Raw genomic sequence first — 26,868 nt, 5'->3', positions numbered from 1 at the left:
GGGGGTAGATTGGTAAGAAAAGACCATCGCTCATCCCCGACCGCCACTCATAAGGAAGACAATCAATAATAAATCATGCTCCAACTTCATAACATAACGAGAGACCATACATGCATGCTTCGGGAATCACAAACCTTAACACCAATATTCTTACTAACCACAACCGTTTACTAGTACCTTCCACATATTCCGTCTCTATATCACAAAACTGTTGCAAGGAATCAAACATATCATATTCGGTGATCCATAAGTTTTATGTAGGATTTCGTGACTAACCATGCAATGGAGCAATTCTTGTTGAGTCTCTAAATAGATATAAGTGAAGCATGAGAGTTTAATTCTTTCTACAAAAGACCATGCTCTAATAATTATAAGTGAAGCAAAAGAGCATTCTACAAACAATGGTTTCCTATGTGAAGAGAAACAGGCAATCGAAACTTCAAATGATATAAGTGAAGCACATGAAGCATTCTATAAAGCCATACTCAAAAGATATAAGTAAAGTGCAATGAGAATTCTATAAATCAATACCAGCATGGTGCATAAAAGAAAAATGAAAAATAAACACAAAAGACGCTCCAAGATTCACACATATCACATGAACAAAACGAAGATGAAAACATACCGATACTTGTTGAAGAAAGATGGGATGCCTTCCAGGCCATCCCCAAGCTTAGATGCTTGAGTCTCCTTGAATATTTACTTGGGATTCCTTGGGCATCCCCAAGCTTGAGCTCTTGCCTCTCCCCCTTCTCCTCATATCGAGACCTCCTCAATCTTTGATCACTTCATCCACACAAAACTCAACAGAAAGCTCGGTAAGATTCGTTAGTATAATAAAGCAAATCACTACTCTAAGTATTATTTCAAACCAATTCATATTTTGTTTTTGCATTTTATCTACTGTAATATAAATTTTCCATGGCTTATACCACCGATAGAAACGATAGTTTCATCAAAACAAGGAAAACAATGCATCAAAAATAGAATATGTCTTAAACAGGACAGTCTCTAGCAATCTGAACACCTACCATACTTCAGTACTCCAAATTTTTTGAAAAATTAATATGAAATAAAAAAAATTGTATAGCAAGATTGTGCAAAAAAATTCGGAACCTTTTGACGTTCTAGTAAAAAAAATTGAAAATTCATGCGCTACAACCAAAGTTTTTGTTTCTGTACTGCACATACCAACAAGCAATCTACCCATCCTAAAGGAAAATTTTGGCACATTATTTTTATAATACAATGGAATGGTACAAGGGGATAATTATTTTTGTGAGAATTTTCATGAAAAAATCCACATTGTTTCCATGAGCATGAACACAAGTGTTCAAGGTCGACTCTCACTTCTCCAACACATAACTTCCAATCGCTTCTCTTTTGTGAAAAGGTTTTTATGTTCCTCTCTATATTTTTTTGTTTTAAACTTTATAAAAGCACTCAACAGAAAGAAATGACTCTCTAAAACTTCGGGTTGTCTCCCTGGCAGCGCTTTCTTTAAAGCCATTAAGCTAGGCATAAAGTGCTCAAGTAATGAATCCACCCGGATCCCAAGGTATATCAAAGCCAATTTTAATTAACAATGATTTGGCATTTAGTAGTGAGCACAAAGCAACATATATCATGCAATGACAAAGTCTAACTCTCTTCCTATGCATCGACATGTCATACAAGAACAATTCATGCACATCAAGTAAAGGCCAATACATAGCATAAGCAGTTTCTTGCAATTTTATCGTGTTGGAAACATAGAGAGGCGGAGATGTAGTTCCTTTCTCATAATAATTGCAAGTAGAGTAGCAAGCACATGCATATTACATTCATCAAAATTATCATGTGCAATGGTAAAAGGCAACCCATCAATATAATCCTTGATAAGAACAAACTCCTCCGATATAGTGTAGTTTGGAGAATTCAAAAAGATAATAGGATTATCATGCATGGGTGCAATAGCAACAATTTCATTCTTAACATAAGGAATTATAGCAAGTTCATCTCCATAAGCATAATTCATATTGGCATCATGGCCACAAGCATCAAGTTCCTCAAAAAGGGATATCTGAAACGAATCAATGGGACCATAGCAATTATCAAAACGTTCATCCTTTGGTAAGAACGAAGGGCATTAAATAATATGAGTTGAAGAGTTAATCTCAATAGAAGGTGGGAACGGGTAGCTAGTCCGCTCTTCCTCCTTTTGTTCTTCACTCTTCTCATCATCATTTTCATCCAATGAGCTCATGGTTTCATCAATTCCTTCTTCCATAGACTCCTGCAAAATATTAGTCTCTTCTTGGACAACGGAGACTTTCTCAATAAATATATCAATATCGGAATTGTATTTGTAATTATCATAGCAATATTTAAGGATAACAAAATTTTCAGGTCTATAACTGAATCATCAAAATCTTCAAACTTTTCAAACAAAGATTCAATTTCATAAGCACCCTCAAAAGCAACAAATTCTTCTATTCGTTCCACATCATAGTAATCAGACATATCATTAGCATAAGAAGCCAAGGATTCATTATCATTAAATTTGCATGAAAAGGGAAGGTGTGGAGCATTCATCCTAGAGCAACAGGTATAATCATATCTCAAGCATAGCTCTCGAGCATACCAATGCAACATATGAATTTGATCCCATAACAATTTCTCTTTTTTGTGTCAAGCGATAATCCCTAAAGTATTCATGTTGATCCAACGTTACTCCCATTATCAAGTTGAATGGGGTTTTCTCAGGATTATCAAAGTAGTGCATAATATTTTTCACATAACGAGCATCGAGGGTTTTAGGAGGTTCCCCATCTCCATGAGTAGCAAGTACAACTATGTTTTTGGTGTTTCATATTCCATATCCATAGCTCAATATAGAGAACAACTTAAAATAGAAAATAAAAACTACTTAGTGATAAAGCAAACAAGCACACACGAGAATATTCACCCCACGCTATTGTTACCTGGCAACGGCGCCAGAAAAAGGTCTTGATAACCCACAAGTATAGGGGATTATTTGTAGCCTTCTTCGATAAATAAGAGTGTCAAACCCAATGAGGAGCTAAAGGCAGAACAAATATTCCCTCAAGCTCTATCGACCATCGATACAACTCTACGCACACTTGACATTTGCTTTACCCAAAACGAGTATGAAACTATTTTGCAAGAATAAAACTGCGAGTACTTTGCGAGAATAAAACTATGAATAAACTGTAAGGCAATAAAAGTGGATAGCTTTTGTCAACAAGAAAGTCATTTGTCCCTAGGCAATCGATAACAAGTACCGGTAATCATTCTTGTAATTTTATATGAGGGAGAGGCATGAGCTAACATACTTCCTCTACTTGGATTATATGCACTTATGATTGGACCCCTAGCAAGCATCCGCAACTAGTAAAGATCATTAAGGTTGTGAAACCAAAACATAGCATTAAGTATCAAGTCCTCTTTACGGGGCGGAGATTTCTATGCAAGACCCAGCTCGTGAGGTTGAAATGACATCAGCCATGACGACCAAGGTCAGGCGCACGCCAGCGGGCGTAGAGCGGTAGGTTTCCTCTTTGGTGCAAAGGAAACAAGCACAGGTGGAGTCCCAAGAAATCAGCCAAAGGTTACTATTTGCGTGCAGCAAGACCAGGACCGCCAGAACGGCAGGATGGATATCATCGCTGAGCCCACCATGACGTCATGATCAGAAGCTTTGCAGGCAAAGACCACCTTTCGTCAGGATCAGATGTACTTCTTGTCCCCTTTCAAATTTGGCTGTTATGGGATCCCTTCCCGCCTAAGTTTTGGAGGAAGAGGACCAAGGCCACTATAAATATAGCCTAGCCACCATCGTAGAAAGCATCGGGTGATCAGCTCATCAAATCCCCAAGAGCTCCTGAGGCTATTCTTCCACTTGTACTAGTTCATCCTCAGCCCCTCGCGAGGCTAATCCACTGCAAAGCAGGAGTAGGGTATTAATCGAAAGGTGGCCCGAACCTGGGTAAACTGTTGTGTCTTTCTCCTTCTTGTTCATCGAGCTAGGTTGTGAGAGCAGCGGATCGATCGGCTTGAGAGGTTGAGTTCTTCCCACACGCCCCTGAGTTCGAACCTTTCTTGGGTCTAGGGAGCCCGGAATCCGACAGCATTGACCTCACGCGCCACTGTTTAAGTTGGCGGTGAGAGCGGTGCAGAGATGCACCCCCGTCAATGCACAGGGCGTTAGTGGCTCTCTGGAATTCCTACTCGCTAGTTTCCACTTCATACCCTCCATCACTTTCATCATTGCAGTCTTCCTTCTCACAGCCCCTGGCGGGTTGTCCTTGGTTTTGAGGACCCTTGCCGGGGCATTTTGCTCCACCGCCTTGGCCCTTTCCGCTAGCGCCATTCTCGCATTTTTCCTTATCTCGCTTCTCATACTCAGCCATCTGCTTCTTGACGAGCTGCTCAACCTGATGACACTCCTGGAGATCATGGCCCTTGATCCGACGGATTTTGCAGTACGGCCCGTCACCTTTCCTAGCCTTCTCGGCAGCCGCAACATCCCAGCAATCTGTGCACGTGGCAACATCCTTGCCAGGTGCTTCAGGCTTAACCTTCTTGCCGGTACTAGGTGTGCTTGACCCTTCAACTGTCATCGTCTTGTCCTTGCGCCTTTTATTGCGCTTCTTGTTCTTCTTCTTCTGGCTGTTGATCTCGTCGTCCTCCTCTGAATCAACGTTGACACCATCCTCTTCTCCGGGGAGTCTTCTCCCCTCTTCCACTCGAGCACACTTGTCCACCATGGTGTATAGCTCTTTCACAGTCTTGGGTAATCGGATGTTCTTCTTGGAACATATCCGTCGATTGTGCATGTTGGATGGAATGCAGCTATCATGGCTGCTGGGTGGATATCTGGAATATTCCTATGGACTTGGTCGAATCTCTGCATGTACTTCTACAGAGTCTCTCCTTCCTTCTGCAGGAGAAGCTACAAGTCACTGGGCTGCCCTGGTTCTTGATGGCCGTCCGTGAAGGCGCCAATGAACTCATGGCACAGGTCAGTCCAGGTTGAACTGGAGTTCTCCGGCAGGTGCATCAGCCAAGACCTCACGTTTGGCTTGAGTGCCAAAGGGAAGTAGTTGGTGAACACCTTCTCATCCCTTCCCCCGGCAGCTTGAACAACGATGATGTACATGCTCAAGAAGTCTGTCGGGTTCAATCTTCCGTCATACTTCTCAGGTATCTTTGGCTTGAACGTGCGAGCATATGGCCAGCGAACTTGCCGTAGCTCGCGAGTGAAGGCAGGGCACCGACCTTGAAAGGTAGGTACCCATCCTCACCGAGCGCGGGCTCGTCAATGCCAGTGCCATCTCGCCTGTCTTACGTATGGTGGTTGTCGCGGCGTCGTTCGAAAGTGATGCGTCCGACCTTCTGTTTGACACGAGAAAAATCTTAATGTGCTCTCCGTGAGAAGGGAAGAGAAGAAGTGTGGATTTTCTCTCATGCGTCGGGGAAAAGAAAAATGCGGGCGTGCCAGTGTACGAAGTACACAAATAAACATAGGAAAACATGCACTTTATTAATCTCTCATTGGAGAAAAAAATTACAAGTTCCCTTTACATATGCGCTCCGTGGCCTACTAGCGCGGCCAGCCTGACTGTAGCGATTGCGGTCTCTTGGTTCCCGGGGCCTCGAAAGGCTTCCGGTTAATTACTCCCGCGGGTTACTCCGCGAGACACCTCCGATTAAGCAGTGTGGTCGTCTTTGTTGTCCTCGCCTTGCGTTCTCCATGCATGATGATGGTGGTGTATGGGCAGCGGCAGAGCCCGTGTCCTCGTCAGTACACGCGCCGCTCAAAACATGGCTTGCTGCTAGCCACGTCCGCCCTTGCCGTCACACCTCGTCGGTCTTAGCGGCGATGATGTAGTTGGGGTTGAAGTTGCATGAGTCCTGCTCGGCTTGGACTTCTAGACGACCTAGCGGACTTGTCGGGGTATGCAAGGGGTATGCCTCACGGGAGTAAGTTACTTTGGAGATCGACGTCGGTGTAAAACCTTCGCACGCTAACATCGGCATGGCCGGTGTGGTTGGCGCCTCATCTTGGCTAGACGCCGAGTATTCGGTGGTCCGTTAAGACAAAGAGCACCACCTCACAGGGCCGTTGGAAGGTGGCGTCGTGGAGACCGCGTCGCCTTGGTTGCTGCTACGCCAAAAGGCGACCTTAACGTCGGTGACACCATTGACTTCTACGTCAAGACCTGTACACCAAGAATCTATCCACCGTGAAGAGTGTGCCTCACTTGATTGAACGTCAAGTCTATGACAGTCCGCTTTATCATGGTGCACCGTCTGGCGAACTTGTAGAGAGATGATCGTATTTGTTGTGTTGCCTTGTCTCAGCCGGATGCCAGGTTCCATGGTTTGCCAAGACAATGGTGCCTCCTAATGGGGTCATCGGGAGTTAGTGTTGGTGAAGTCACGTCACCTCCTCGCGATCATGCCTCGTCTTCGTGGGCTTCGTGTCGCAAATAGCACCATGTAGTGGTAAGGGTTGGTGAAGCCACGTCATTGCATAGCGCCATCTTCTTTGCATTGCGGGCTCCGTGTTACGGGCAGCACCGAGGGTGTGTGTCATCTTCATGGCTCCGGATCGCGGGCTCTATTTTGACGAGGTAGACATTGGTGGTGTCCTCCTTGCTAGCTCCATGCCACGATCCTCCGTGGTACCGCGTTGATGTTGGCGATGGGCGTCGTCTTGGAGAGCTCCGCGCCGCCATCCACCGCGACACGGCAGTGGCATCCTTGCGAGCTTCATGCCTCCGTCCTCCATGGCACCGGTGTGGTGATATTGGCGTTGGTGTCGTCTTGGCGAGCTCCGTGCCGCTATCAACCGCGGAACGGCGGCACCATCGTTGCGAGCCTCCATGCCTTTGTCCTCCATGGCACCGACTTGATGAAGAAGAAGACTGGCATCATCCTAGCGAGCTCCGTCTCGCCTTTCTCCATGGCACACGGCGGAATTCCTGTGAGCTCCACGCCTCCGGGCTCCAGCTTGATGAAGTAGATGTCGGCGGCATCCCCAATGGGCGCCAAGCCTCCGTCCTCTAGCTCCAGCATGATGAAGTGTATGGCGGGTGTCCTTCTTGCGAGCTCCCCGTCATGATCCTTGCGGCGCCGGGTTGATGATGTTGACATTGACATCATCTTGGCGAACTCCATGGCGCCATCCACCGTGGCACGTCGGCGGCATCCTCGTGAGCCTCCACGCCTTCGTCCTTTGTGGCGCCGGCTTGATGAAGTTGACACTGCCGTTGTCTTGGCGAACTCCGTGGCGCCATCCATCACGGCACGGCGGCGGAATCCTCGTGAGCCTCCACGCCTTCGTCCTCCATGGCGCCAGCTTGATGAAGAAGACGATGGGCATTGTCCTGGACAGCTCCGTGTCGCGATCCACCGCTGCACGACTGCGGCATCCTCGCGAGGCTCCATCCTTCATCCTCCATGGCGCCAGCTTGATGAAGAAGACGGCAGGCATCGTCCTAGCGAGCTCCATCCATCCACCGCCTCCATTGCACTAGGTACGAGAAGAGCGCTGCATCTCCCACGACCACCTCCATTGGGCGCGTCGTCGACCGTCTGGACATAACCTTGTACGGGAAGAGCTTCGCTTCGTCCGCGACCACCTCCATTGGGTGCGTCGTCCACCGCCTCAACTGCTCCTACGAGAAGAGCATCACATTGTTTGCAGTCACCTCTGTTGAGCGTGTCGTCCGTCGCCTCCATGGCATCGAGTACGAGAAGAGCGCTGCATGGTCCTTGTGGCCACCTCTGTTGGACGCTTTGTCCACCGCCTCGACAGCACCTTGTACGAGAAGAGCGCTCCTTGGTCCGCGGCCACCTCTGTTGGGCGTGTCGTCCGCCGCCTCAACTGCTCCTGGTACAGGAAGAGCATTGTATCGTTCGCGGCCACCTTTGCTGGGCGTGCTTTTCAAAGGCTATTCTGCAAAATAGATGATAACACATAGAAAAAGAAAGATCATTACAGCATCGTTGCAGATGGTGCATGCGCCCTCAATGCTCGGTTTCCCACTTGGAGCAGGTCTTTCGCATCTATACATCACGGCTGCCACGCCGCTGCTCGATGCATCTTCTTCTCCTCTACGCTGCCGCCAGGGTGTGTATCTTGCCTCAACGAGATGTTGTAGGACCTTGAAGTATGTCTAGAGGGGGGTGATTAGACTACTTGACCAATTAAAAACTTAACCTTTTCCCAATTTTAGAGTTTGGTAGCTTTTAGCTATCTTAGGACAAGTCAAGCAATCATCACACAAATCAAGCAAGCATGCAAATAGTATATGGGCAGCGGAAATTAAAGCATGCAACTTGCAAGAAAGTAAAGGGAGGGGTTTGGAGGATTCAAACGCAATTGGAGACACGGATGTTTTTGGCGTGGTTCCGATAGGTGGTGCTATCGTACATCCACGTTGATGGAGACTTCAACCCACGAAGGGTAACGGTTGCACGAGTCCACGGAGGGATCCACCCACGAAGGGTCCACGAAGAAGCAACCTTGTCTATCCCACCATGTCCGTCACCCACGAAGGACTTGCCTCACTAGCGGTAGATCTTACGAAGTAGGCGATCTCCTTGCCCTTACAAACTCCTTGGTTCAACTCCACAATCTTGTCGGAGGCTCCCAAGTGACACCTAGCCAATCTAGGAGACACCACTCTCCAAGAAGTAACAAATGGTGCGTTGATGATGAACTCCTTGCTCTTGTGCTTCAAATGATAGTCTCCCCAACACTCAACTCTCTCGCATAGGATTTGGATCTGGTGGAAAGAGGATTTGAGTGGAAAGCAACTTGGGGAAGGCTACATATCAAGATTCATATGGTAGGAATGGAATATCTTGGCCTCAACACATGAGTAGGTGGTTCTCTCTCAGAAATGGTAAGTTGGAAGTGTAGGTTTAGTCTGATGGCTCTCTCCACGAATGAAGAGGAGGTGGAGGGGTATATATAGCCTCCACACAAAGTCTAACCGTTACACACAATTTACCAAACTCCGTGGGACCGATTCAACAGACTCGATTGGACCGATTTAGTAAACCTAGTGACCGTTAGTGATTTTCGGTGGGACTGGCATGCAACTCGGTGAGACCGATTCGGTTAGGGTTAGGGCATAACGTAATCTCGTTAAGACCGATTACACAAACTCGGTGAAACCGATTTTGGTAATAAGCTTTCCAGAGAGTTGGTCAGGTAAACTCGGTGGGACCGATTTGCTCTTTTTAGTGAGACCGAAAAGTTACAAAAGGGAAACAGAGAGTTCACATTGCAATCTCGGTGGGACCGATCGCTCACTTCGGTTTGACCGAAACGTTACAAAGGGAAACAGAGAGATTACAATCCCATCTTGGTGAAACCGAGATCCCTATCGGTAGGACCGATTTGCCTAGGGTTTGTGGCAGTGGCTGTGACTTTTGAAATCGGTGGCGCCGGATAGGAAGAATCGGTGTGACCGATTTTGGCTTTGGGTTTAGGTCATTTGTGGATGTGAGAAAGTAGCTGAGGGTTTTGGAGCATATCACTAAGCACATGAAGCAAGAGGCTCATTAAGCAACACCTCATCCCTCCTTGATTGTATTGGCTTTTCCTATAGACTCAATGTGATCTTGGATCATTAAAATATAAAATGAAGAGTCTTGAGCTTTTGAGCTTGAGCCAATCCTTTGTCCTTAGTATTTTCAGGGATCCACTTTCATCATCCATGCCATGCCATTCATTGAGCTTTCCTGAAATAATAGTCTTGGAATAGCATTAGCTCAATAAGCTATATGTTGTTATGAATTACCAAAACCACCTAGGGATAGTTGCACTTTCAATCTCCCCCTTTTTGGTAATTGATGACAACATATAGATCAAAGCTTCGATAAATGATAATAAGATTGAAAAACATCGTCACTTTGAGAAGTGTGTGATAAGCAAGAGCTCCCCCTAAATTTGTGCATAGTTTAAGATTTGCTTTGGACTGCAAATGCACAAGGAATTAGGCTCATGGGTTACTCTTCCATGTCACATACATCTTGGTGGAGCGCTCAAAATAATAAATATTGAATACATGCACTCATCACCAAGCAAGGTGAATGATCACATAGGATAGATAAGATGATATCATAAAACATGCATAAGTGTAGCTTATGATCAAACACATGATCATCAATGTCTCACAAGAATAGCATAGTATTTCAAGCAATCAAAAGCAAACAAGTTTTAACCACCAAATCAAGAGAGAACAAAAGCAACACAGATCCTTGATGACTTGTCCTTCCTTTCCGAATCCTTGCTTCTCCGTGAGGGTCTTCGTTCATAACGATCATCTCTACTCCTCCTCTCTCTTGGTGGTGATTCTTCTCTTTTGCTTCTTCTTCTTGGAGAACCTTCTCTTCTTTTGTAGGGTGTCGTACACTCATTGGAATAGTGTCCAGGTCTCTCACAATTGTAGCAATTGCGCTCTCGACTAGAAGTTCTTTTGTCATGGTAATACCTTGTCTTGGAGCTTCTTTCTTTGCTTCTACTCTTGTAGAATTTGTTGAAGTTCTTCACCATTAAGCTCAATTCTTCATTGAAGGTTTGTTTCTCACTTGATGATGTGGGGGCTTCACTTGAGGCTTTGTAAGCACCACTTGACTTGTTGTAAAGTTCCTCCTTATCCTTGAGTGACATCTCATGAGCAACAATTCTACCAATGACTTCTGTTGGCTTGAGATTTTTGTAGTTTGGCATCATTTGGATCAATGTGCACACGGTATCATACTTTCCATCCAATGCTCTTAGGATCTTCTTGATGATGAATCTGTCGGTCATCTCTTCACTCCCTAAGCCGGCAATCTCATTTGTAATAAGAGCAAGCCTAGAGTACATTTCAGCGACACCTTCACCATCCTTCATTTTGAACTTGTCAAACTGACTTTGGAGCACATCCAACTTGGATTCCTTGACGGATTCGGTACCTTCATGCATATCTATCAAAGTATCCCAAATTTCCTTTGCATTCTCAAGACGGCTGATTTTGTTGAATTCTTTGGGGCACAATCCGTTGAAGATGATATCACAAGCTTGAGCGTTGTATCACAAGCTTGAGCGTTGTATTGAGCTTATGAGATTTCCTGTTGAGTTTTGTGTTGTGAAGTTTTCTAGTTTTGGGTAAAGATTTGATGGAGTATGGAATAAGGAGTGGCAAGAGCCTAAGCTTGGGTATGCCCATGGAACCCCAAGATAATTCAAGGACAACCAAAAGCCTAAGCTTGGGGATGCCCCAGAAGGCATCCCCTCTTTCGTCTTCGTCTATCGGTAACTTTACTTGGAGCTATATTTTTATTCACCACATGATATGTGTTTTGCTTGGAGCGTCTTGTATGATATGAGTCTTTGCTTTTGATCTTAACACAATCATCCTTGTTGTACACACCTTTTGGGAGAGACACACGATTTGGAATTTATTAGAATACTCTATGTGCTTCACTTATATCTTTTGAGCTAGATAGTTTTGCTCTATGTGCTTCACTTATATCTTTTTAGAGCACGAAGGTGGTTTTATTTTGTAGAAATAATTGATCTCTAATGCTTCACTTATATTATTTTGAGAGTCTTTTAGAACATCATGGTATTTGCTATGGTTATAAGATTGGTCCTAGAATGATGGGCATCCAAGTTGGGTATAATAAAAACTATCATAGGAAGTGAATTGGATGCTATGATCAAGTTGATTCTTGATAATTGTTTTGAGATATAGAGGTGATGATATTAGAGTCATGCTAGTTGGGTAATTGTGAATTTAAGGAATAGTTGTGTTGAAGTTGGCAAGTCCTGTAGCATGCACGTATGGTAAAAGTTGTGTAACAAATTTGTTGCATGGGGTGCTCTTTTGATTGCCTTCCTTATGTGTGGAGGTCGGGGGCGCGCGATGGTTAACTCCTACCAACCTACCCCCTAGGAGCATCCGTAGTAGTACTCTGCTTCGAGGGCTAATAAAACTTTTGCAACAAGTATATGAGTTCTTTATGACTAATGTGAGTCCATGGATTATACGCACTCTTACCCTTCCATCATTGCTAGCCTCTTCGGTACCGTGCATTGCCCTTTCTCACCTTGAGAGCTGGTGCAAACTTCGCCGGTGCATCCAAACCCCGTGATACGATACGCTCTTTCACACATAAACCTCCTTATATCTTCCTCAAAATAGCCACCATACCTACCTATTATGGCATTTCCATAGCCATTCCGAGATATATTGCCATGCAACTTTCCACCGTTCTGTTTGTCATGACATGCATCATCATTGTCATATTACCTTGCATGATCATGTAGTTGACAACGTATTTGTGGCAAAGCCACCTTGCATAATTTTTTATACATGTCATTCTTGATTCATTGCCCATCCCGGTGCATCGCCGGAGGCATTCATATAGAGTCATATCGTGTTCTAGTATCGAGTTGTAATTCTTGAGTTGTAAATAAATAGAAGTGTGATGATCATCATTATTAGAGCATTGTCCCCTATATTAAAAAAAGGGAAATGCCAAATAAAAAAAGGAAAGGCCAAAAAAAGAGAGAAATGCCAAATAAAAAAGTCCCAAAAAAAAGAAAAAAGGGGGACAATGTTACTATGTTTTTCCACACTTGTGCATCAAAGTAGCATCATGTTCTTCATATAGAGAATCTCTTATGTTGTCACTTTCATATACTAGTGGGAATTTTTCATTGTAGAACTTGGCTTGTATATTCCAATTATGGGCTTCCCCAAAATGCCCTAGGTCTTCGTGAGCAAGCAAGTTGGATGCACACCCACTTAGTTTCTTTTGTTGAGCTTTCATACATTTATAACTCTAGTGCATCCGTTGCATGGCAATCCCTACTCCTCATGTTGACATCAATTGATGGACATCTCCATAGCCCGTTGATTAACCTCGTCAATGTGAGACTTTTTGTAGGACCTTGAAGTATGTCTAGAGGGGGGGTGATTAGACTACTTGAGCAATTAAAAACTTAACCTTTTCCCAATTTTAGAGTTTGGCAAATTTTAGCTATCTTAGGACAAGTCAAGCAATCATCACACAATTCAAGCAAGCATGCAAAGAGTATATAGGCAGCGGAAATTAAAGCATGCAACTTGCAAGAAAGTAAAGGGAAGGGTTTGGAGGATTCAAACGCAATTGGAGACACGGATGTTTTTGGCGTGGTTCCGATAGGTGGTGCTATCATACATCCACGTTGATGGAGACTTCAACCCACGAAGGGTAACGGTTGCGCGAGTCCACGGAGGGCTCCACCCACGAAGGGTCCATGAAGAAGCAACCTTGTCTATCCCACCATGGCCGTCGCCCACGAAGGACTTGCCTCACTAGCGGTAGATCTTCACGAAGTAGGCAATCTCCTTGCCCTTACAAACTCCTTGGTTCAACTCCACAATCTTGTCGGAGACTTCCAAGTGACACCTAGCCAATCTAGGAGACACCACTCTCCAAGAAGTAACAAATGGTGCGTTTATGATGAACTCCTTGCTCTTGTGCTTCAAATGAGAGCCTCCCCAACACTCAACTCTCTCTCATAGGATTTGGATCTGGTGGAAAGAGGATTTGAGTGGAAAGCAAGTTCGGAAGGCTAGAGATCAAGATTCATATGGTAGGAATGGAATATCTTGGCCTCAACACATGAGTAGGTGGTTCTCTCTCAGAAATGGTAAGTTGGAAGTGTAGGTTTAGTCTGATGGCTCTCTCCATGAATGAAGAGGAGGTGGAGGGGTATATATAGCCTCCACACAAAATCTAACCGTTACACACAAATTACCAAACTCGGTGGGACCAATTCAATAGACTCGGTCGGACCGATTTAGTAAACCTAGTGACCGTTAGTGATTTTCGGTGGGACTGACATGCAACTCGGTGAGACCGATTCAGTTAGGGTTAGGGCATAACATAATCTCGGTAAGACCGATTACACAAACTCGGTGAGATCGATTTTGGTAATAAGCTTTCCAGAGAGTTGGTCAGGTAAACTCAGTGGGACCGATTTGCTCTTTTAGGTGAGACCGAAATGTTACAAAAGGGAAACAGAGAGTTTACATTGCAATCTCGGTGGGACCGATCGCTCACTTCGGTTAGACCGAAACGTTACGAAGGGAAACAGAGAGATTACAATCCCATCTCGGTGAGACCGAGATCCCTATCGGTAGGACCGATTTGCTTAGGGTTTGTGGCAGTGGCTATGACTTTTGGAATCGGTGGCGCCGGATTGGAAGAATTGGTGTGACCGATTTTGGCTTTGGGTTTAGGTCATTTGTGGATGTGGGAAAGTAGCTGAGGGTTTTGGAGCATATCACAAAGCACATGAAGCAAGAGGCTCATTAAGCAACACCTCATCCCTCCTTGATAGTATTGGCTTTTCCTATAGACTCAATGTGATCTTGGATCACTAAAATCTAAAATGAAGAGTCTTGAGCTTTTGAGCTTGAGCCAATCCTTTGTCCTTAGTATTTTGAGGGATCCACTTTCATCATCCATGCCATGCCATTCATTGAGCTTTCCTGAAATAATAGTCTTGGAATAGCATTAGCTCAATGAGCTATATGTTGTTATGAATTACCAAAACCACCTAGCGATAGTTGCACTTTCAATCTCCCCCTTTTTGGTAACTGATGACAACATATAGATCAAAGCTTCGACAAATGATAATAAGAATAAAAACATCGTCGCTTCGAGAAGTATGTGATAAGCAAGAGCTCCCCCTAAATTTGTGCATAGTTTAAAATTTGCTTTGGACTGCAAATGCACAAGGAATTAGGCTCATGGGTTACTCTTCCATGTCACATACATCTTGGTGGAGCGCTCAAAATAATAAGTATTGAATACATGCACTCATCACCAAGCAAAGTGAATGATCACATAAGATAGATAGGATAGTATCATCAAACATGCATAAGTGTAGCTTATGATCAAACACATGATCATAAATGTCTCACAAGCATAGTATCTCAACCAATCAAAAAGCAAACAAGTTTAAACCAACAAAGCAAGAGAGAACAAAAGCAACACTCTCTCTCTCGAAGCCTATGATCTATACATTTTTCTCCCCCTTTGGCAACAAGTTACCAAAAAGTTCATAGAAAATGCATAGTGCTAGATCGACTCTCAGGCTTGATCTTCAGTTGGTGGTGTAGAGATGGCTCCTTGGACGAAGGCTTTAGTTGATGTTGAGGGTGCTGGAGTTGATGCTGAAGCTGGTTGCACTGAAGCTGAAGGGGCAGTAGCTGGTGCTGAAGATGTTGCTCTAGTGTCTGGCACTGGCCTAACAGCTGACCTCTGAGCTCTAGGCACTCTGGCAAAGACATTAGTGGTTGTCTTGCCCTTCCTCTCCTGCATGTCATCCTACAGTTTCTCCACAACTGTCTGAATCTCAGTTACCTTGACATCAAGATCATGAAATTTGAGTTCCATGATTCTTTCCAGGCTCTCCTGATTCTGAGTGAGGGTGGCCAATCCCTTCTCAATCCTCAGAGATGATGCTATCAAGTAACCAAGCTGCTCCTGCTTGTTTTTCAAGAAATACTCAGATGCCTCCTCTTGAGTTGGCATCTTGGCAGCCTTCTCCTTCCTTGCCTTCTCCTTCTTCTCTTGAGCTTGAACTGATGATGGATCATCCTCATTCATGACAACCTCATTGTCTTCAAAGTTTGGATAGAGTGGAAAATGTTCCCTATCCAATAGATATTTTCCAGTTCCCATCTTTGAGTTGATCAATTCCTGAATCTAAGGTGCATAACCACATCTCCTCTTCTGATCTGCTGCAGTCCTCTTAATGGTTTCAACTATAAGGCTCATGACTTTGAATTTCTGTGGCACATCAAATAAATGCAACATATTGATGGCATGCCCTCTGATCATGTTGTGGTCACCAGACTTGGGCAATAGAGTGTGCCTCAGAATCCAATTGATAGTAGGCAGCCCCGACAACAGAAAATTGACTGATCCAAAAGAGAAAGTCTCTAGGGCTTTGTCTGGGATCTCCTTGTACATGTGTGCCATGGTATTGTGTCCCATTTTCTTCTTGGCATATACATCCAGATCATCATCATTTTCCTTAGGGGCATTTATCAGTTTTGCCCATTCTTCAACAGTGGATTGGTACCTTGTACCTTCAGACATCCAAACAATTCTTCCATCTGGGTAAAAATGTGCTGTGGAGTAGAATTGCATGATAAGTTCATCATTCCAGTTTGTGAGCTTTTGCCCAACAAAATCTACAACTCCACAAGCAACAAAGCTGTCTTGCACTCCAGGATAGTGCTCTTCATTTTCCTTCATGTAGGTCCAGTCGACCCACCTCATATCACAAACTATGGGCTTCCTGTCCAATAAGATTGTCTCATAGAAGTCCTGCTGTTCCTTTGTATGGAACCTGTAATCAACATCAGTTCTTCTCCTTGTGGCATATGGATCTGCCATCCTCCATAGCCTCAATCCTGAGTCTTTTCTGATGTTCATGTCCTCAGCCACAGGATGGGCATCATTGTGATCTGGTATCTTAGGCTTGAGCTTCCTTAAAACCTGTCCTTCTTCATCTTCCTCCTCAGCAACCTCAGGCACTGGGGCCTTGTTCTTCTCAGCAGCTGGAATACTCCTGGTATTCCTCTTTGGTGCAGACTTGGCCTTGGGGGCAGCTTTGGGTGCTTCCTTGGGCTTAGATGTTGCAGCCCCACATTTAATAGCATCACCCATAAGCTTTGGTGCCTTTGGTGCTGGTGTAGTAAGCTCTTCCTCTTCCATCATGGAAGGTTGACCAACAACTCTGGCCATGGTCTTCATGACCCTTTCCTTCCTCTTCTTGCCTTCAGCAGCTGGCTCTTTGGGATCAGGCTTTTCAGGCAGTTGAGTTGATGCTCTGGCCTTGGACATTGGTTGTCTTCCTGCAGGCCTTTTAATCTTCATGCCTGGATTTATATCCTTTGCTGAGCCATATTCCTTCTTGAGCACCACTTTCTTGGAAGTAGCCTCAGCTTCTTCAGCTTTGTAGTCCTCATCTTCTGAGTCTGAGGTTCTCTTTCTCCTTTGCCTGGTAGCAGCCTTAGGCAGGTTGCTAGGAGTGCTTCTGCTCCCTTCATCTGAAGTGCTGGAGGGACTAGTGCCCTCACTCATGTGAATCTGCTCTGCTGACCTATTCTGACTGTCACTCTGGTCTGACATGCTGCAAAGGCTGACTGCTAACCCTGTGAAGAGTTATAGATGATATAGAGTGGATGAGCATCACAAAATGCAGAGATTTTTCAAAAGAATGATTCAAAAATTCAGTTTTAATTTTCCACAGAAAGCATTTCGGATCAACCGATTTTAAACTCGGTGATACCGAAGCAGTTTTGGAACCTAAACTGATGAACTCGGTTGGACCGAGTCACAGTTCGGTGGCACCGAGACTGCTAGGGTTTCACAGAATCCTAAAATCGGTCGCACCGATTAGTAATTCTCGGTCAGACCGAGAGTCACTAGTGCAATGACATATGCCAAATCGGTGCAACCGAGTTTTTCAACTCGGTGGGTCCGAGATGGTTTCGGCGAAAACCTAACCCTAAAAATTTGAATCTAATCTACTCTACGGACTACTTTGGCTGGATAGGATTGTTCCAATCGTGGCAAGAATCAATAAGAGTACAATGTTCTAGGAATCAGATGTGGATAGCACAAAGATCGAGTCCATACCCTAGTGCGGCGATGAACTCGCTACGCCGGCAACGGTGGGGTTGAATTCCGTTAACGGCGGCGGAGACCAGCGACAGGAGGTGGCTAGCGATGAGGAGACGATCCGGAGACCTTCGATGGCAGAGCGAGCTATTGCACGGGCGAAGGGGTTCGGAGAAATTTCCAAATTTTTGCCCGTGTCTATATATAGCCCGACCCTGTCGGTGTGACCGAGTGGAACAGCTCGGTGGCACCGACATGCATAACTGTGTTCAGTTACAGCAACTCGGTGTGACCGAAAAGTTCAAATCAGTTGCACCAAGATTGAAAACTCAGATCAACTTAATGATCTCGGTAGGACCGAAATGGAGGAATCGGTCAGACCGAGAATCACAAAGAGGTTTTGGAAGTTTAAGTCTATGATGAATCGGGGACTCCGAGTGCTCCTCACACAGAGTGGTTCGAATCTGACTTGATCAAATTTTGTGATGTAGCATGAATAGAGTTTGAGACGAGAAAATCATAGATAGCTAGAGAGGGTTCTTAGGCATTCTTGTCCATCCAGTTGGCCAAAAGAAGAATGAACCAAACAATCAAAACAACAAGTGGATGTCCTTGAATGAGTAAAATATGCACCAACATGCTCACACAATAAAATGGCAAATGAAATATGTGGCAAAGCATGCACAACCAATTCTAGCATCTATCAAACAATTGGCGATGACTAGGTCATCTATATATGAGTATATTGACTTAGGAGTCAAATGAGAACATTTGATCATAGGTCATACTCATCGTTTAAGCTCATGTGGGGTTACCACTTTTACATAATGCATTTATGTGTTTACATCATTAGAGTTGCTTTGACTCAATTTTTTTGAGTTAAGCTCCCCCTAGATGTGAGATCCCCCCTTTAGAGGGATGAACTAACCTTGGGTTTTGTCGATGATGACTTCATGTAGGTGTTGAAGATGTGGATGCTCAATGTTGAAGTAGATCATTTGGAGCATTCCTTTGGAGTGAGTTGCTCTTTCAACTTGCCTACATGGGTTAGTCCCACAAGGAACAAACAAGAATATCCATAGATATAGAGTGATGCACACACAAGATGATGTCCATGAAACCATTAGGTTACCTTGTCCCTTGCCTTACAAACATGAGGGTTTGTGACTCCTTGAACTAGTGCAAGATGTGGAAGTTGATTGCACTTGTCCTTGCCATAAAGATATGAGTGAAGAATGTTGGCAGAGTCACCCTCAAGAACTCTCTAGTTCTTCTTCTTCGGGATCCATATCATCTTGATGGGAATCCTTGGAGTTGTAGTTGTACTTGATGAAGTAGAACTTGACGTAGTCTTGGGAATCCACTTGACCAAGACCTTAGGTGCTTCTTCAAATGCATCAATCTCTTCTTGAAGCTTATCCTTGCCTTTGTTCTTGTGGTCTTGTGGAGGAAGATCATCTTGAGCTTGTGTTCCCTTGAAGGAAGTAGGATCATACTTCTCTTGTTGAGAAACAAACTTTGTCTTGGGGTATTGATCTTCTTCCCACTCAACTCCATTGGCATTGAACTTTCGTTCAAAACCAACACCTTGATTCTTCCGGTGTCTTCCTTGCTTGCATACAATTTCCTCGAATTGCTTACTCCCGACAAGGCTCTTGTAAAAACCTTTCTCTATAATTCCCTTCAATAAGCTATTTTCTTGCTCAAGTGTAACTTGGCTAAGAGAATCATTAGTGGAATCAAGAGAACTACTAGAAGCAACAATATTGGATTTAACATTATTATTGTTACTACTAGAGGAAGTATCTTTCTTGTACTTGTTACCAGACTTGACTTGAGGCATGTAAGTAGATAAGAGTAAACACTTGGCAATCTAAGAAGAACTTTTCTTACGGAGATCATCATTGATTGCCTTTAAGAACTCATGCTCTTGCTCAAGATTGAGCTTTTCAAAGCGTAACTTCTCATGAGCCCTTAAAAGTTCTCGATGATCTTCGAAGATAGTTTCATGAGCGAACTTTAGAGTGTTTAGTTCTTTAGTTAGAAGCTCAATTTTCTCCTTATTATTGTCATTCGTTTGATTAGCATGATTAATTGACATTTTATCATAGTATTCATCACTAGAGTTGTCAACAAGTAAATCATCATCCACAAGCAAGTCATCTTCATCACTATTGAAATCAACATACTCAGGATGTGTTACCTTTGGACCTTTGGCCATGAAGCATCTTCCAATTCCTTCATTTGGTGTATCAAATATGTCGTAGGAGTTGGTTGACACAAGTGCTAGACCGGCAACACCTTCATCTTGAGTATGTTCGGAGTCGGAGTGATAGCTTCTCTCGGAGTGATTGTCGGAGTCGGAGCCGGATACCCATTCACCAACATGAGCTTGATTTCTTTGTTTTGTGCAGATCCTTGATGACTTGTCCTTCCTTTCCGAATCCTTGCTTCTCCGTGAGGGTCTTCGTTCATAACGATCATCTCCACTCCTCCTCTCTCTTGGTGGTGATTATTCTCTTTTGCTTCTTCTTTTTGGAGAATCTTCTCTTCTTTTGTAGGGTGCCGTACACTCATTGGAGTAGTGTCCAGGCCTCCCACAGTTGTAGCAATTGCGCTCTCGACTAGAAGATCTTTTGTCATGATAAGACCTTGACTTGGAGCTTCTTTCTTTGCTTCTACTCTTGTAGAATTTGTTGAAGTTCTTCACCATTAAGCTCAATTCTTCATTGAAGGTTTGTTTCTCACTTGATGATGTGGGGACTTCACTTGAGGCTTTGTAAGCACCACTTGACTTGTTGTGAAGTTCCTCCTTATCCTTGAGTGACATCTCATGAGCAACAATTCTTCCAATGACTTCTGTTGGCTTGAGATTTTTGTAGTTTGGCATCATTTGGATCAATGTGCACACGATATCATACTTTCCATCCAATGCTCTTAGGATCTTCTTGATGATGAATCTTTCGGTCATCTCTTCACTCCCTAAGCCGGCAATCTCATTTGTGATAAGTGCAAGCCTAGAGTACATTTCAGCGACACCTTCACCATCCTTCATTTTAAACTTGTCAAGCTGACTTTGGAGCACATCCAACTTGGATTCCTTGACGGATTCGGTACCTTCATGCATATCAATCAAAGTATCCCAAATTTCCTTTGCATTCTCAAGACGGCTGATTTTGTTGAATTCTTCGGGGCACAATCCGTTGAAGATGATATTACAAGCTTGAGCGTTGTATTGCAACATCTTCAATTCTTCCGCATTCGCTTCACGGTTCGGTTCTCTCCCATCAAAGAATTCACCTTGCAAGCCAATACAAATAATTTCCCAAACGGCGGGGTTATGTCCGAGAATATGCATTTTCATCTTATGCTTCCAACTAGCAAAATTAGTACCATCAAAGTAAGGACCTCTACGGTGATAATTTCCCTCGCTAGACGCCATACTCTCCTAGGTTGTGAAACCAAGGCTATGACCACCAAAAGCTATGGAAATCAAAGCAAATGGAGACCAAAGCTCTGATACCACTTGTAGGACCTTGAAGTATGTCTAGAGGGGGGGTGATTAGACTACTTGACCAATTAAAAACTTAACATTTTCCCAATTTTAGAGTTTGGCAGATTTTAGCTATCTTAGGACAAGTCAAGCAATCATCACACAACTCAAGCAAGCATGCAAAGAGTATATAGGCAGCGGAAATTAAAGCATGCAACTTGCAAGAAAGTAAAGGGAAAGGTTTGGAGAATTCAAACACAATTGGAGACACACATGTTTTTGGCGTGGTTCAGATAGGTGGTGCTATCGTACATCCACGTTGATGGAGACTTCAACCCACGAAGGGTAACGGTTGCACGAGTCCACGGAGGGCTCCACCCACGAAGGGTCCACGAAGAAGCAACCTTGTCTATCCCACCATGGCCGTCGCCCACGAAGGACTTGCCTCACTAGCGGTAGATCTTCACGAAGTAGGCGATCTCCTTGCCCTTACAAACTCCTTGGTTCAACTCCACAATCTTTTCGGAGGCTCCCAAGTGACACCTGGCCAATCTAGGGGACACCACTCTCCAAGAAGTAACAAATGGTGCGTTGATGATGAACTCCTTGCTCTGTGCTTCAAATGATAGTCTCCCCAACACTCAACTCTCTCTCATAGGATTTGGATCTGGTGGAAAGAGGATTTGAGTGGAAAGCAACTTGGGAAGGCTAGAGATCAAGATTCATATGGTAGGAATGGAATATCTTGGCCTCAACACATGAGTAGGTGGTTCTCTCTTAGAAATGGTAAGTTGGAAGTGTAGGTTTAGTCTGATGGCTCTCTCCACGAATGAAGAGGAGGTGGAGGGGTATATATAGCCCCCACACAAAATCTAACCGTTACACACAATTTACCAAACTCGGTGGGACCTATTCAACAGACTCGGTCGGACCGATTTAGTAAACCTAGTGACCGTTAGTGATTTTCGGTGGGACTGATATGCAACTCGGTGAGACCGATTCAGTTAGGGTTAGGGCATAACATAATCTCGGTAAGACCGATTACACAAACTTGGTGAAACCGATTTTGGTAATAAGCTTTCCGGAGAGTTGGTCAGGTAAACTCGGTGGGACCGATTTGCTCTTTTCGGTGTGACCGAAATGTTACAAAAGGGAAACAGAGAGTTAACATTGCAATCTCGGTGGGACCGATCGCTCACTTCGGTTAGACCGAAACATTACGAAGGGAAACAGAGAGATTACAATCCTATCTCGATGAGACCGAGATCCCTATCGGTAGGACCGATTTGCTTAGGGTTTGTGGCAGTGGCTATGACTTTTGGAATCGGTGGCGCCGGATTGGAAGAATGGGTGTGACCGATTTTGGCTTTGGGTTTAGGTCATTTATGGATGTGGGAAAGTAGCTGAGGGTTTTGGAGCATATCACTAAGCACATGAAGCAAGAGGCTCATTAAGCAACACCTCATCCCTCCTTGATAGTATTGGCTTTTCCTATAGACTCGATGTGATCTTGGATCACTAAAATATAAAATGAAGAGTCTTGAGCTTTTGAGCTTGAGCCAATCCTTTGTCCTTAGTATTTTGAGGGATCCACTTTCCTGAAATAATAGGCGATCTCCTTGCCCTTACAAACTCCTTGGTTCAACTCCACAATCTTGTCGAAGGCTCCCAAGTGACACCTGGCCAATCTAGGAGACACCACTCTCCAAGAAGTAACAAATGGTGCATTAATGATGAAATCCTTGCTCTTGTGCTTAAAATGATAGTCTTCCCAACACTCAACTCTCTCTCATAGGATTTGGATCTGGTGGAAAAAGGATTTGAGTGGAAAGCAACTTGGGGAAGGCTAGAGATCAAGATTCATATGGTAGGAATGGAATATCTTGGCCTCAACATATGAGTAGGTGGTTCTCTCTCAGAAATGGTAAGTTGGAAGTGTATGTTTAGTCTGATGGCTCTCTCCACGAATGAAGAGGAGGTGGAGGGGTATATATAGCCTCCACACAAAGTCTAACCGTTACACACAATTTACCAAACTCGGTGGGACCGATTCAACACACTCGGTCAGACCGATTTAGTAAACCTAGTGACCGTTAGTGATTTTCGATGGGACTGACATGCAACTTGGTGAGACCAATTTGGTTAGGATTAGGGCATAACTAATCTCGGTAAGACCGATTACACAAACTCGGTGAGATCGATTTTGGCAATAAGCTTTCCAGAGAGTTGGCCAGGTAAACTCGGTGGGACCGATTTGCTCTTTTCGATGAGACCAAAAAGTTACAAAAGGAAAACAGAGAGTTTACATTGCAATCTCGGTGGGACCGATCGCTCACTTCGGTTTGACCGAAACGTTACGAAGGGAAACAAAGAGATTACAATCCCATCTCGGTGAGACCGAGATCCCTATCGGTAGGACCGATTTTCCTAGGGTTTGTGGCAGTGGTTGTGACTTTTGAAATCAGTGGCGCCGGATAGGAAGAATCGGTGTGACCGATTTTGACTTTGGGTTTAGGTCATTTGTGGATGTGAGAAAGTAGCTGAGGGTTTTGGAGCATATCACTAAGCACATGAAGCAAGAGGCTCATTAAGCAACACCTCATCCCTACTTGATAGTACTGGCTTTTCCTATAGACTCAATGTGATCTTGAATCACTAAAATAAAAAAATAAAGAGTCTTGAGCTTTTGAGTTTGAGCCAATTCTTTGTCCTTAGTATTTTGAGGGATCCACTTTCATCATCCATGACATGCCATTCATTGAGCTTTTTGAAATAATAGTTTTGGAATAGCATTAGCTCAATGAGCTATATGTTGTTATGAATTATCAAAACCACCTAGGGATAGTTGCATTTTCAGATATGTTGCTGTGTGCGTCTTCTACGTTGGCTGCGTGGGTTGCCTGCTGTGTCCCTTCTCTCCTCTGTCTCCCGTGGGACTTTGTTGTTCCTCGACGCTACCACCCCGAGCGCGTTTGCTTCTCCTCCTGGTCTCCTGCATACACAAAAGATATATAGATGTACATATGCACTGCCGCCACGGACAGCGCTAGGCCGTGTGCATGTTGCCCGGCGCCATGCCGCCGCCGTCGGCGTGACCTTTCCGGCGTGTTCTCAGCGCTGCCGCGACGGCCTGTCTTGTGCCTCCCTCCTGGGCGTGCTGCCCAAACGAGGCACGCAGGAGGAGCTGCGGCAACTCATCCATGTACCGCTCGAGGAGTCTTATACGTGCATGTGCATGTGTTTCCTCACCTGGTACACAATAGAAATAGATGTATGTACTTAGTATTATGCTAACCTGAGAGATGGAACTCCATGTTGCATCCTTGACACACGCTCAATCTCACGATGCTGGTGATGCATGCTCGGCGTTACTGCACACATGCTCCGCCATGTCCTTTTGGCGTCGGTGCCGACGCCGGACAGACAAGGGTACGTATGTGTCAACCGGTGAGTATGCCGCCCCAGAGGCGCGTCCTTCCCTCTGCCTCGGTATCCCGGCCGCGCGCCTTCCTGAGGGGAAACTGCTGCTGGCTTCCCCGCTGGTCGAAGCTGCCGCCCACGGGCTCGTCTTCTCCTGCCTTGTTCCCCCGTACGTGCCTCCCTCTGCTGACTATATATAGCCAGCCAATGGGTGTTGGATTGATGGCAACCGGAGCACAACCGCCGATTTCTTTCCTTTTAATATTTTTTTCTTGACGCTCAAGTCTGTACAAAGAAACGGAAAGTCAATCTCATACATACGATGGCTGCCGGTTCCCTTCCTTTTTCTTCCATAGACCTTCTTGACGCGCACGACTTGCTGTAGATGGGCCGATTAATTCCTTTGTAAACTTGCTGCAAGAAACGTGCTAGCTTTCTTTCCATTGATCAATCCATCGTGTTGGCCTGCTGGGTACTGTGGGTATTTGGAGACGCTCGTTGGTCGTCCATAGATACCCAAATATGTACATATACGATGTAGGCATACCTGCGGGTATTTAGGTATGTACACGTGCGAGCTTGCCGGTACAGAAGCATTTTTATATGTATTTGTACGTGCCAAGGTTACGATGGACATGTTAGACCTGGCTTTGAATGCATGCAATATGGAAATACTAGCACTTGGTTTCATTGCAATGCATATACACATCCATGATCATCTGCACGTACATAGTTTTGCCATGCACACGTACAAAGCCATTAATCAAAGATCAATTAGCATGTCTGCATTAATAGCGCTTATGGGCATATGTGTTTACATGCTCCGATCAAATCTTCCTCTGTATATAATCTGCACAAAAAAATACTCAAATATCTATAAATAGACTATGTGAGTGATGAGCGCCATTAGAAAAAGAATATTATTATTTAAAAATAAATAAAAAAACATCGAACAAAATACCCCCTCACCAAATAAACTTCGAGCGTGAAGCGATCGAACTTAATTTGGTGAAAACATTTTTTTTCTATAACGAATTGGCGCATCAACATGTGTGCAGCCTGGAGAGGTATTGACCCGAGATTCGTGATATTGAGCATCGTCCCGAAGATCATTGATTGATAGTAATGTAAATTAGTGTAGGCATGTCCATCCACACCTGTGTTCTCTAGGGTGCTCGTTGGACCGTATAATAGGCACGATGCCGAGCAATGAGGCAAACCCTATCTCGTCTTCATTCCATGGCGAAACATCATACCTTGTCCTGAAAACAAAAATATATTTTTTACCAATCTCGTTGCGACCGTCTAGCTGCTACGGTGCCAGCCGACTCGATTGGAGGGTTTCACAGCTTCACGCTGGCCGCACAGGCGCGTTGCACTGCTCCCGTGATCTCTTTGTGTTGATGTACGCGAGGCATCAGTAGACCGTCGATAGCTCCCCTTCGTTGAGCGAACTGTCACACCATCCATGGTGTGACAATTCTGGTGGTGCGGCGGGACGCCATCGGCCTTATGAATAATTGAGGGGTTGACGTTGCCCCCATGCTTCATTGTTGTTGGAGACAGGTTTGCGGGGACAAATTGGCTCCAGCTCCGTGAGTGCAGGTGTTGCCTTCTGTCGCCCATCGTGCGTGTCGGTGTAGACCATTGGTTGTCAGGCTGTCGTCGGTGTTGTCAGGGACGCATGGGTACTGCTGCACCCAAACACCCAGGACGTAGTTCGATGTAGCGGTTGTCGTCAGAATGTCGTCGACGATGACAGGGAGTGTCTCTCTATGGCTGCAAAGATGTTGGAGGAGCACAACTAGAAACACCCAACAAAAACAGGCGGAAGAAAAAAAGAAAAAAAATGTTTTTTAAATGTTGGCTTTCGCGTTATACACTAGCTACTAGGTGTGATATCCGAGAAGGCTACCGAAGGAACTTGTCATTGGGAACCGTCGAAAGACCTTGGCGATCGCAACTCAACAACTTAAATAGCTTCAGTGTACGTGTATGAAGACGCCGTGTTTCGGGATGCTTCCGAGAGGCAGCAGAAATTCATACTCTAGCCCATCATCATACTGAGGGCCCCCACAGGTCAACATGCCCCCTGCACATGCCCCATGAGCCCAGAGACTTGGGTGTGATAAGTTCAGGGTAAATGGTTTTGGGACAACGGCTTGGCGATTTTTCTTCATGCATATTGAGGGGTGGTGAACAGCTACCTCCCGCCTTCCTTCCAGTGGGTGCCTTTCTGCTTGGGACCAATTGAT

Source organism: Triticum dicoccoides, chromosome 3B (genome assembly GCF_002162155.2).
Source record: "Triticum dicoccoides isolate Atlit2015 ecotype Zavitan chromosome 3B, WEW_v2.0, whole genome shotgun sequence".
Taxonomy (NCBI): Eukaryota; Viridiplantae; Streptophyta; class Magnoliopsida; order Poales; family Poaceae; genus Triticum; species Triticum dicoccoides.
Note: the sequence above shows the minus strand (reverse complement) of the source record.